Raw genomic sequence first — 13259 nt, forward strand, 5'->3', positions numbered from 1 at the left:
TACAAAGAGGACTATTTCATTTATGTTAGGTAGAATGCCCAGAGGGGACTGGGCGTTCTCATGGCCTGGAACCCCTACAGATTTCATTTTTTTTCTCCAGCTTTCTGGAGTTTTTTTTTTTTTGTTTTTTCTGTCCACCCTGGCCATTGTACCTTACTCCTTTTCTATGTTAACTGATGTTGTCTTATTTTAATTTCTTATTTTGTCTTTTATTTTTCTTTTCTTCATTATGTAAAGCACTTTGAGCTACTTTTTTTATGAAAATGTGCTATATAAATAAATGTTGTTATAAAAAAATTAATAAACATAAAAAAATGTTTGGAAAAAACATGTTATTCGAGAAGTTTCTTTGAGGCATGGCTATTCATTAATTGCTAAATTTTGGAGAAATAAACATGTTTCCTTTGCTAATATTTCAAATATTGTGAGAAAATATACCAGGTGATATACAGTATATGATGCTAATCTTCAATTTTTAAGGTGCTTTAAGAACATGTTGAGATATTTTGTATATCATATTTTGGTACAAAATAATCACAATATATATTTCAGTCCATATAGCTTAGCGCAATGTGTATCAGCACCAATCCAAGAGGTCTAAGGAATTGTCTACAGTCCTCATAGACAGTATTGTGTCAAGGCACATATCTGGAGAAGGCTAAATTCTGCAACCTTGAAGGTTCCCAAGAGTACAGTGGCCTCCATAATTCCTAAATCGAAGAAGTTTAGAGCAATTAGGACTCCACTTAGAGCTGGCCACCCAGGCAAACTAAGCAATCGGAGGAGAAGGTTCTTGGTAAGAGAGGTGACCAAGAACCAAATGGTCACTCTAATTATGCTCTAGAGAACCTGTACAAAGGACAACAAATCTCTACAACACTCCACTGATCTGGGCTTTATGACAGAATGGTCACACAGGGGCCTCTCTTCAGTAAAAGACACAAGCCTCTAAAGAACTCTCAGACTGTGAGACACAAGATTCGGTGGTCTGATGAAACCAAGGTTGAAATATTTGGCTTCAATTCTAATAGTCAAGGAGGAAATCAGGCAGTGCTCATCACTGGCCTAATATCAGTGCTGGAGATGGCAATAGCAGTGATGTGGGATTGTTTTTCAGTGGTGAAGACTAAGATTGTCAGGTTTGAGGAAAAGTTAAACAGAACAAGGTACACAGATTTCCTTAACAAAACCTGTTGCATAGCACTCTGGACCTCAGAGAGGGCTGAAGGTTTAACTTACAACAGGACAAGAACCTTAGGCATAAAGCAAAGACAATACAGAAGTGGTGTAGGGACAACTCTGTTAATGTCCTTGAAAAGACCAGCCAGAGCCTAGACTTGAACCGAATCAAATATCTCTGAAGAGACCTGAAAATTAGGTGATCAACAACAGTCTCCATCCAACCTGACAGAGTTTGAAAGAATCTGCAGATAAGATGGGAGAAAATACAATCCAGGTGTGTGAAGCTTGTTGTATCATACCCAAGAAGACTCCAGGTGATCACTGCCAAAGGTGCCTCATTGTGATATTTCATTTTTTTATTTTTAATAAATGTGCAAAAAAATCTACTTTTGCTTTGTCATTTTGGGGTATTAAGTGTTGCTTAATGAAGGGAAAAATGTACTTAAATGATTTTAGCATGAGGCTTCAACATAACAAAATGTGAGTAAAAAGGTCTGAATACTTTTTGAATACACTCTAAAATAACAAATGTCTCTAAAACAGAAAACTGCTAAAAACACTAAAAGACCATCTTGTTGAAGAATGACAAATATTAAGAAGTAGTTGATATGAAAAGAATAGTGGCATCAAAAATCAGTTTGAAAGATGCAACTCGTGCAAAGAAAGCAAATGCAATAGAATATGCAGATGACAGATTGAAGATTATGCTGAAGGTAAAGCTCAGAATACTAGATAAAAATACCAGCTATAATGTAACATTCTCCAAACTCCTTAATGCAATTCAGTGTTGTGGTAGGCTAGATTTTATAATGGCTGCACTGGACATCAGGCAGAAAAGTCTATCAATCCCATTACACTCATGAAAACACATGGTCAATTTGGATATGCTGAGTAACCTAAACTGCACAGCTTTGAAGATGCAACAGGAAAACTGATTTAACTATAGGACAACCCATGCAGTCACAATAAGAATGTGCAGTCTCCACACTAACAATGACTGGTGGTAGGATTTAAATTTAGAATGCCGGATCTGTGAAGCACAAGTGCTAACCACTGCACCGATATACCACCCAACTACTTCATTAGTAAAAAAACAATGAGTTCAGAAAAACAGGCAAAGCAAGAGGAAGACTACTTGTAATGAGTACTACTTGAATTAAGTGATTATGAGAGACTGTTCGAATACTTTATGGAATAGGCAAAAATGTTTTGAGCCAAGAAAAAAGAATCAGTATCTGATTAAACAGGATGCTGTGTATGACAAGGTTAATTGATTTCACCATTGGCTTTCTTGTTAAGCTCAGAAATGCTGATTAATAAGATGACAGATGCTTTTAAGAAGGAGTAATAGTAGAACATGAGCTACTGAAGGACATGATGTTTAAAGAGAACTAAACTTTAATGTCAGTCTTTAAGGAAGATACTTAAGAGCCACTTTCCTATGAATACCAGGAAGCAGATTCAGGCTAATATCCGGACTTGATGTTTTTTCATTACAGTAATAAATGCAGAAGAAGGTGTTATACCAATATACAAGTAACAGATACATTTTTACTTAAAATATGTTGGAGTTCCTTTTGTTCTTTTGGCTAATTTTTCTCTTGACATCCTTTATTTATTATTTGTCTGTCTGCTTTCTTGTTATAAATCAAAATTTGTAAGTTATGTGCCCTTGTCATTTTGTTTTACACATAAAAGTATTGCAACAAAAATAAAATTGATTAAAACAGCCAAAGTTAGTATTTGAAAATCCCACAAAGATACATAACATAATGTACTGATTACAAAGTTTCGACTCTGCGGTCTGTGTGATTGAATAGACTAAATGCAATTAGAGATCTAAACATCACCATGGCCATATTGAAGATACTACAATTGGTATTGATTTTACAAGTCAAACAGGAAAGAAAGTAAACTATGAAATATCACAACTAATTCCAGGAACTTTAGATAGTGGGAATTAAAAAAAATGTTTTCTAACTCTGCCGGGTTCCCAGTGTTAGTTTAAGATCAGCAACAAAATAACAAAAGACTGGAGAGTGCGATAATTCAAGAATTAATAGTGAATGCCATTTCAGGCCATAAGAAATCGCTTAAGATGAGAAAAGTGAAAGAGATGAAACAGGCCATGACGAATACTGAGTTAACAAATATACTATAGAAATAAAACACCCTTGTCAACATTAGTGGCAAAGCATTCAAAATAATGAACTTGAAAAAGTCACTATTCCTACCATGGGAAAGAAATCAAGAGCTAAAACGTATTTGTATCACTGTTGATATAGTTACTTTATAAACATGGCACATTCCTGAATTTATTTTTAGGAACTTTATTCTGAGGTAAGCAGTAAGCCCACAACATATTCAAATATAAGAAAAATATGTGTCAACTCATTGCACATATTGTTGTAGTACCTGATCTGTTGAGGCCAGCATCTATAAAACTTCAAAGAAGACAATGTTTTAAATTACTAGACCTGTGCCTACAAGATGCTAAACTTCTCCCTCCTTCTCCCATTTTGGATGTCCAGTCACTAAAACACTGTAATATGATATGTGAGGAAAAGATATCTAGATTTCTTAATTTAGTGTCTTTACAAAGCAATAAAATTATTTAAAAAACTGTCTACAGTATGTTTAAAAAATTATTTTAAATTTGTTATTTGACATTAAACATAACTCCATTAACTGTAGGTTGCAAAATAATGTTTATTTGAATCTGATTTTATTTGTACATAGTCTCTCTCAAAAAAAAAAACTACATATGTAATCGTACACAGTTAAATATTAAAGAAGTAAAGGGACATTGAATACAAATAATACATCTAACAATATCTTAATCCACTTATTGCAGTTCAGCAATAGCATTTATAGGAAGAACAAAATAAATACAAAATAGGTATAGATTCACCCATCTATTTTCTACAGCTTCTTAACCCTTTGCAGTCGTATTTAATTTTCAACGTCACGCTACATTAGTCGTAATTAATTATTGAAAAAACGCCAATAATTACAGCAGTTATTTTTTCCAAGCACGTAGGAATAACACAGGCCACTTTTCTCGACCAGGCGACTGTGCAAATCGGTCAGAAACTTGCAGGGCCACCAGCGGTGGCCTGACGACCTATAGCGCACTTTTTACTAAGGCCAGTTTTCTGGCCTAACGACCGCAAAGGGTTAAATCTAATTTCAAGGTCAAGGGGTGGTCAGAACCTATCCTGTTATCCCTGAACATAAGGCAGTGACCTACTTTGAACTAGGTTGCCAATCCAACATAGGACATGTTTATGCTCTAGCATACATCAACTCTTACTCATATTGAGTCAATCTATTCTGCAAATGTTTTTAATGTGGGATATAATAAGAGTGACTATAGAAAAAAATAACACACACACACCATTCAAAGCCAAGAAGTCTGTGAACATTCCACAGAGATACGGTAGTAACACTGCTCGAGTTTAAAAGCTACAGCTCTGTTGCTGTGAGGCAGAGATCTTAACTCTCAGCCGCCATGCTACTAACAGGTAATAAGAATCATTTTTAAATGGTAAACATTTTAATATCAGGGCTTAGAAATAAGATGTTTTCATCTTTGGACTTACTATAGTGATGCTCGAGGATGCTGTACTTCTGTGCAATGTTGGTTTGTGACAAGTAATGCCTCCATACAGACTACATCCTTGGTCCTATTGTTTGACAGAATGTTTGCTTTCACTTATTAAATTTGCCATCTCATTTTCAAAAAATATGAAATTTTCTTTTCTTCATTAGGCAGATACACATTTTCTTCCATACATCTCCAGGACATTTTAAAATCAAATTTTTATTAAACATGTTTAATAATTACATTAAAACATTTTTTAATTTGATCTTATTATCAGAGAGAAAAAACAGGAAAAAAAATACCCAATGAATATTAATTAGTGGTGAATATTAATTAAAGAAAACAAAACAAAAAAGGGACAGCAGCTCAACAGTCAGCCTGCATATAGAAAATACTGAAGCAAACTGAAAAAGACTAAATCATGGGGCAATCAAGACCCAGCTCTTTATCAATTCTAAATTGTTGAGCTGGATGACTTGTTGCTCTGTGATATAGAAAATTCTACGAGAAATTATTTAAAGTAGAATGTCTTCCAGTGAGACGAAGTGAGGCGAGAGTCAAGTGATCTCCAGTGTGAGGCCAGTAAGTAGGCTTGCAGCAGCAACAGCTAGTGTGATTACCCTCTATAGCAGTACAGAGAGGAAGACAGTGGAGAAATCCTAAAGAAGGAGAACCTGAGGCGACAAGCAAAAATGAACAGAAAGAACTGGAGAGAAAGAGATATGGCCACAAGACCTGACAGAAGCAACTGGGGAATACTGCCAGGACATATGGAAGAAAATGTCAGGGGCAGGATCTGGATGTCTGGGTCTGGAGCCAAGCTCATTAAATGGCACCTGCAGGGAGTTGGATATATTGCTTGAGTGTGTGCTGGTGATTGGCGTTTTTGAATTCATTTTTAAAATTTCTGAATATAGAATTCCAGACCAATCTTGTATGTAAAGAACAATCACAAGACCATACAATGGAAAGTGACAGGTGTTTATAGAAAGCTTTGCGCAGCAAGGAGTAAAGAGACTACAGATCTGGCTTGAAGGATCTTGAAGGATATAGAAACTGCAAAAGATTAAAGTGGGAGGCAAGAAGAGAGTGGAAATTCCACATGTTCTAAACATAGACCTCAGCTGGAAATAAAGAAAAAATAAATAAGCAAGAAATGCAAACCTTAACTGCAAGGACTGAAACAACTAGAGTCCTGAATCATTGAAGTTGTCTCCTAATATGCAAATAACCCTTCAAAGCCATGTACGGAAAATAATTGGCTTGCCGCATATACTTAATGCTAGGTTTTTCAAGAGAGAGGTATTGAGATCCATCTTGGAAGTGCTCCCAATAAATTTTAAACATGATGCCATGTCTGAAGTGCATAAAAAATAAGGAGGCCTGTTTTGGGGGCAAAGGTTTTAATCTGCAAGACAGAGAAGAGTGTAACCAAAGAGGATGAGAGAAAAAACAGTTCTGCTCCATTCGTGTCTTCCAACTTGCAGGGAAATCTTGGGGGTTAGTGGCAGGATTGGCACTCCAGCCACAGTTAAATTTTTACACAGCAGACAGACTCCTTTCTCCTCTCTGCAGGACTAACTCTTCTGCAGCCACCCATAGGAAGGCTGCTCAGATTATGAAGGGAATAGGAGAAAGCGGACCACCAATTGGGTCAGGCCTGTTGGGGATCAGAACTGGTGTGGTGCTGAGCCATCACCCACTGCACGACAGCACTTTTGCCCAGTTTGAGGCAGTCCATCCAGGTAGGCACATAAGATGTCTTGTCTCTTCGGCATGATGATCATCTTCGTCTGCTGTTGTAGGATCATTGTAAACTCCGCATTTCAGTGGTAGCACTCTCTGAGGTGAGCAGACCTGGGACTGGCCAGATCTCTGTAGGTGGGTACACCTTTTATTAGTCTGGACACTCTGATGGCTGTCACACTCAGGGAGTAGCTGTTGTTGTAGCAGATCAGCTCCTTCCGATGGTGTCCAATGTTGCTCCTTTCAACGAGCGTATTATGAGACTCAGATTAAAGCACTCTCTGGGTGCCCTGTCTGTTGTCTCACTTTAGGCTCTGACTGTGGAGAGTGATGTCTTGATGAGGGAGACATTTTATTCACAGCATCACTTGGTTGTTGATGGGTGACCCATGAGGTGACACTCCTCTGGTCATGGGTGACTTCAAGCCAACTACTGGCACTGAAAGACCTAGCTATGAGGATTGTGTTGGTCCGCATGGGTCTTGCGACCATGGTCAAAGTGGCTCCATGTTCCTTGACTTTGCAAAAGGTCAGGGGCTGCAGATCACTGAATCCTGGTTCCAGTGCCCTGAACCACATCGTTAGACTTGGTACTTCAATACCGGTGGTGTGGTGAAGGCGACCAATCACATCCTTGTGGGCAGAACTGCAGGGTCTACTTAAGTGTCCAGTTTGAATTCTGACCACAGACTTCTTGTTGCTACTTTGAAGATCCAACTTAGATCAGGTTGTTTCTAATGAGTATGCATGCAGTTTGAGGAAGCTGCACAGTTGGGTGCAACTGCTGATCCTAATGGGATGTGAAACACCTTCTGTGACAAGACCCTGAATGTTGCTGAGGGTTGTTTTGGTATTGCTGGTGTTCCCAGAAGGAGGTGTTTCATCTTGCAGGGCATCTTGGATATTATTGGGAGAAGTCGCACCACACAACTTGATGGCAACACCAGTCTGTATCGGGAATGAAGAAGGACAGCTGCGAGGGATCCGAGGGCAGATATGGAAGTATTTGTTAGAGGAATCTGTAAGCAAGTGACACACCATCTACGGTCTAGTGGCCCACATCCTGCTTACAGAGGAACTGAAGCATTACACACATCTGAATCTGTTCCACAGGAAGTCACAGTCAAAGCAGGTGAAGGAACGGTCCTTATGGAGGACGCTAAAATTGTGACCCGCTGGGCTGGCTAATCTGAACAGCTGTTTAAAACTGATCCTCCTGCTAGGATGTTGGACATCTCTAGGTCAACGGTTCTAGAGGCTAATCCTCCAATTAGCTGTGAACCACCTAATCTCACTGAGATTGAACAGGTGGTGAACCATCTGAGGGTAGGGAAGGCTGCAGGGATCTGTGGTATCCAGGTTGAACTTCACCAGGCTGGTGGTAAGGCTGTCCTCCTGGCATTGTAAGCAATCTTTGCAACAGACTGGAAAACAGGAATTGTCTTCCCCAACTGGAAAGGTAAGGGTGATCACTGGATTGCGGCAACTACAGGGGGATCGGTGCTCTCGGTGCTGGGTGGGTAAGGTAATTGGTAAGGTCATTCTCAATAGGATTTGTGATCACCTGCTCACCTACCAGTGACTGGAACAGTCTGGTTTCACATCCTGAGACTTTGTAGGATTTCCCTGAAGTTACTGGATATCATGGCCAGCCTGTACACTGGTATTGTGAGTGCTGTGCAGAATGGAGGCAGAACCTCTGTGTTCTTTCCAGTTGATTCTGGGATTCATCAGGGATATGTTCTTGCTTCTACTCTGTTCAATGTTTGCATGGACTGGGTGTGGGGCAGGGTTGTGGGGTCCAGAAGCTGTGGAGCATCTGTTGGTGAAGAAAGATTCGCTGATGTTGACTTTGCAGACAATGCTGTAACCTTCGTGGAGTCAATGGAGGCTCTGATCAGGACTCTCAAGAGACTGAGAGAGGAGTCTGAGTGTCTGGACTTGCGAGTGTCCTGGATAAAAACCAAGATCAAGGTCTTTAATGACCTCTTTGGCACAATGAGTATTGTGTCTGTCTGCAGAGAGAATGTTGACCTTACTAAGAGTTTTACTTAAATCGTCAGCGACATTCATGTCTCTGGGGACTCTTCCTATAAAGTCAAGAGGACACCCACGTAACACCTGGCTGCGGCAGACAGATGGTCATTTCCGGTAGGGTGGGACTGGACCGCGCGTCTGCCTGGGGGGTTTCCAACCACGATTCCAAGCTGTTTCTTTGTGTGGTGGGTGTGGCAAAGTATTGCATCAGTGCATGCTCCCCATCCTGACCTGACCTGTTCTTTGGTAAAACTACTCTTAACAAAGTTGCACCAAAATCCTCTAAGAAAATTTGCCAAGATTCATTTAAAAAAAGAAAGAGAAAGAATATGCACATAGTTGTTTCATTAAACACACACCCACATTCTCCCTTACATTGTTAAATGCGTCAACTGAATATACAGCAGAAGAGGAGAGGTAGGCAAGATCCCATTATAAGTGAAAATCTCCAAATGTCTGGAAATCATCCAAGGCCAATATAGCATCAGAAGGAGAGTTTACATGACATGACTATTCCCATGAGACAGTTTCAAACAGGCTGGGTAAACTGGAAAGAACTATATGCCTAATTCTTTCGATTCTCAATTGGCACATTCATTAATTTTCTCCCATTAGCAGTGGCTCCACTGAAGTCTTGAACTAAAGACAGGAAGCATCCTTCATAAATTAGATTGGTAGTATTCTATACAGCTTGAAGAGCCCACTGACGGTCTTTGTAATTCAGAAATTTTAAAATAATATGCTGCGGATGTACCGAGGGGTCAAATCTAATGCAAATCCTGTGGTATCTCGTTATCTCTGGATCCAAGTCATTTAAGTCTAGAAAAACCATCATCCATATTTTTTCAAGGTTAGAACGTCAATACCCTCTAAACCTTCTTTTATACCCAACATACTGTAGAAAGATGGGCCCTACCCTCTGCTTTAGTAAGCTTAGCCATGAAAGTAGTGACCTTGGATCAGAGGCTTTTGAGTTTTAGTTCACGGAGACTTGTGACTGTGTTTGCTGTGACAAACTCTCTTGTGAATGCCTTATGCTCTTCCTTTACACTAGAGATTTCAACCCTCAGCTTAGAAAAGTGATATTCGTATTTATTATGCAGACTTGCTCTAAAACAAAAGATTTCATTTTCTCAAAGAAGGTTACTATGCCGACACTGGTTACTTACTCTGTCTCAGACAGAAGTGACCACAAAAATATTTTTTTATTGGACTGCGGAGATCAGAGTGTCAGAGTTGGAAGATAAGTGTCAGAGTTATTATTTTAATCCAATTTTCAAAAGATACGATAAAGTTCTGGTAGCCTTTGTGGTATGGAACTGAAGGGCAAAAATGCAGGCATCACCCTCAGGTGTAACATAATTCCCCCAGTGCCAAGGCATTTGAATATTTATACATTGAAAGTGAAATGCAAATACTCTTCACGGTGCCAATCCATCCCTCCCACTTTCAGGACTCACGTTTTCCTGATTAGAATGACAGCTAGCCAGTGCCTTTTGCACCTTTGTGCCAAGCGGCTGGAACAAGCCCTGCAAGGAATACCAGTTTGTCATAAGATGCACTTATATATCCACCACAATCTTTCACTTGCAGACATTTCCAAATTATTTTTAAGTTTGCTTGGACTATAATTCATTACTCCATGTACTGTAAATCCGCACCTACACTTCTCAATTGCTACCACTGCTACAAATCTGGTGGTAGAATCTCAAAAACCTTTTCTACCTATTTATGCCTTTAAAAGAATATGGGTGGGTGAATTTTGACTTTGCTTCTAAATACAATCACATATTGTTTTAAGGTCTAAGGAAATTACCCAAAAATAATGTGTCTGCTGAAAGCACCATTAGCTCAACAATACTTGCACATCCTTGGTTTTAAATAATCCTAATGCAGGAAAACTAGGAAGAACTCAAAAGTTGTTGTTGATGGGAAGAACTCCGAATCTGGTGTTGAACGAGATCTTCATTGGAAGAAGAGAGGGAACCTGTAAATGATAAAGAACAAAAATAAAAGGAAAAAATAGTGTATCACCTAATAATTTCCTGAAAACACTTTGTACTTGGCCACTGAGAGCTAAAACTGATGAAGGTAGAAATTGGTACATAGAAGCAACAAACTCAAAACACCAGGGTCCTCATGTATAAACGGTGCATACGCACTGAAATGTTGTGCAAGAACATTTCCACGTTCAAATTGCGATGTATAAAACCTAAACTTGGTGTAAAGCCACGCACATTTCCACGGTAGCTCATACCCTGTCGTACGCAAGTTCTCGGCTTGGTTTTGCAGACTGGCGGCACCCAGCATCAAAAAAGTGCTACTGTTCCTGTGTTTTTTAGATCCACATCCCTGACGCGGCTTTATAAATACACTGAAATTAACCGCATATTGTTTATTAGTTTAATGCATCCGATTGTAATTAACCTGTAACAATATAATGGTCCACAGAATGGTCAAACTATTCTAAATACCATAACTGCTTTAGTGTTGTTACACTCACTGCACCTTCTTTTTCTTCTGTCAGCTGCTCCCATTAGGGGTTGCCACAGCGGATCATCTTTTTCCATATTACTCTCACTGCACCACTCAGAGTATTTATATCACTGTATCTGAGTGTGAATCACAGATCTACAGTGATCGGAAAGAGAATTACCGGTATATAGCATCAAGCACATGCTGCCTCAGCCATTCGCTATTTGAACTGTTCTCATCCGACCAACGCTTCAGAGCCTTTCCTGTTTGAACCTCGCGGTTCACAGTTTCATCCCAAGAACTATACACGCACTCAATCAGTCCATCGAGTACTCCATGTAGAACTGTTTGTACTTGCAGGTTACCGTGAGGTAATTGTACTTATGATACAGTTATAATATTGCACAACCTGAGCCACTTTATAAAGTGCGTATTTACATATGATGATGATATTTTTAAGATGAAATGCAGCAAAATATATATATTATATTATACAGATAAAACTTAACTTTATCTACATGGTGCCGCAGCGCTAGCAAGAAACTTGAGCTTCGTTCACGGTCTGTTCCTGCCTCGTGCTGTATTCATGCTGTGGCTGGAGCGACACTGGAAGGGTCGATGGATAGAATAATTAAACATTACGAAGATATTTCGATGTTCCTTAAAAAAGTTTCGAAGAATCGGCGTTCTAAGCTTACAGATGGCTTAACATCTATTACAGAGCTGATTGTATGGTGACTGGGTATTTGGAGAAAGAAAAGTAAGGACAGGAATTGGCGGTTAGTACGTTTGAAAAAGACAGTACTTCTGTAATAAAGCATTTCATCGAAGGTCGCGCATGGCGCAGCAAGCATCTTGTGTAAGACATGAACAATCACTGCGCCACCGTGTTCCCATGTTTAATAACATGCTTTAACTCAAATCATCATGAAAATGATATCACGTATACTTCTCAGTAGTTTAATTATTCAGAGAGCTGTAATATTACAAATGTAATGGATTCTGTGTCCTGTTAGAGGAAGAGCACGTAGTGATTCAGGCACATTGAGCACATAGAAGATCAAATACAAAACAAAGCATTTAACGTGCTACTTTAGTTACAATGGGATTTGAGAAACTAGTAAATTAAACGATTTTAAGATGAAGTTTATGATGTTCTACTTTAATGACAAAATAAACTATGTTATTAAAGTGGAAATTTTGAGATTAAAGTTGACATTTCGTGCTTTTTTCACACTGTCTTTTTTTTTCACTGTACCCTAATAAGCTTTCATATGACACTCAGACGGTGGGCTAGAACTCACCTTTTCACGCCGACTTTGATATGTGACAACTTCTTTTTTATTTCGGGCACTGTGCGACTTTGTGAACTTGAGCTTTCGAGTTTCTCCGACACGCTATGTCACTCGATCAACTTCCTTTTGTTGCTTATATAACTGTTTAAACCAACAAATAGTACATTTTTCTTTGCCTCCATTTGGTATTCGCTAAAATTCTTCTATTTTTCCTCGTACTTGTGCCATTGCCTTTTCACACAACGCTGAGCTTAAGGGCTATTTACACTGATTTGCATATTCAAAGAGGCGTAATTCTGGGAAGAGTTGGGGCGGGGCAGCAGCCGCGTGCACAAGCGTTACTTTTCACGCTGACCGGGATTTATGTAGCGGAAGAACGTAGAAGTTGGCGAACGCACAGATTTATGCATCTGGAATTTTTTGTGCGTAAGCACATTTCGGCTTTTGTGCTTACGTCATGTTATAGTGCGAATTCTACGCACGCGTTATGCATGAGGCCTCAGATCATTATAGAGTACATTTCAATATACTGGCTGTATTTTTGTGAAACGCAATACTTTCCACGTTTGCCATTCTTTAATTTGTCATGTTTGTGCAATTACCAATTAGTGCTGCTTCCTCACACCTATAAAGTTAAGGGTTTTTTTTCTGGGCCTGGGTGGTTTGCACATTTCCTTTCATAGCATTATCTTGTCTCAGGATGAGACAACAGATCACAGGACACTCTCCAGCACACCAGTCAACTCTGGAGACATATATTTGTCTGTTATTCTGAACATTCTGGGATGCCAGTTGATTTAAGTACAGTAATTGGAATCAGGAGACAGAGCAAAGTCAGGTTAAACAAGCCAAGGTCATAACTGGGAATCTAACAAAGAAGGTCCAGATCATGAAACAATAATAATCACAGCCAAGAAATG

Source organism: Erpetoichthys calabaricus, chromosome 2 (genome assembly GCF_900747795.2).
Source record: "Erpetoichthys calabaricus chromosome 2, fErpCal1.3, whole genome shotgun sequence".
In the NCBI taxonomy this organism is placed as follows: domain Eukaryota; kingdom Metazoa; phylum Chordata; class Cladistia; order Polypteriformes; family Polypteridae; genus Erpetoichthys; species Erpetoichthys calabaricus.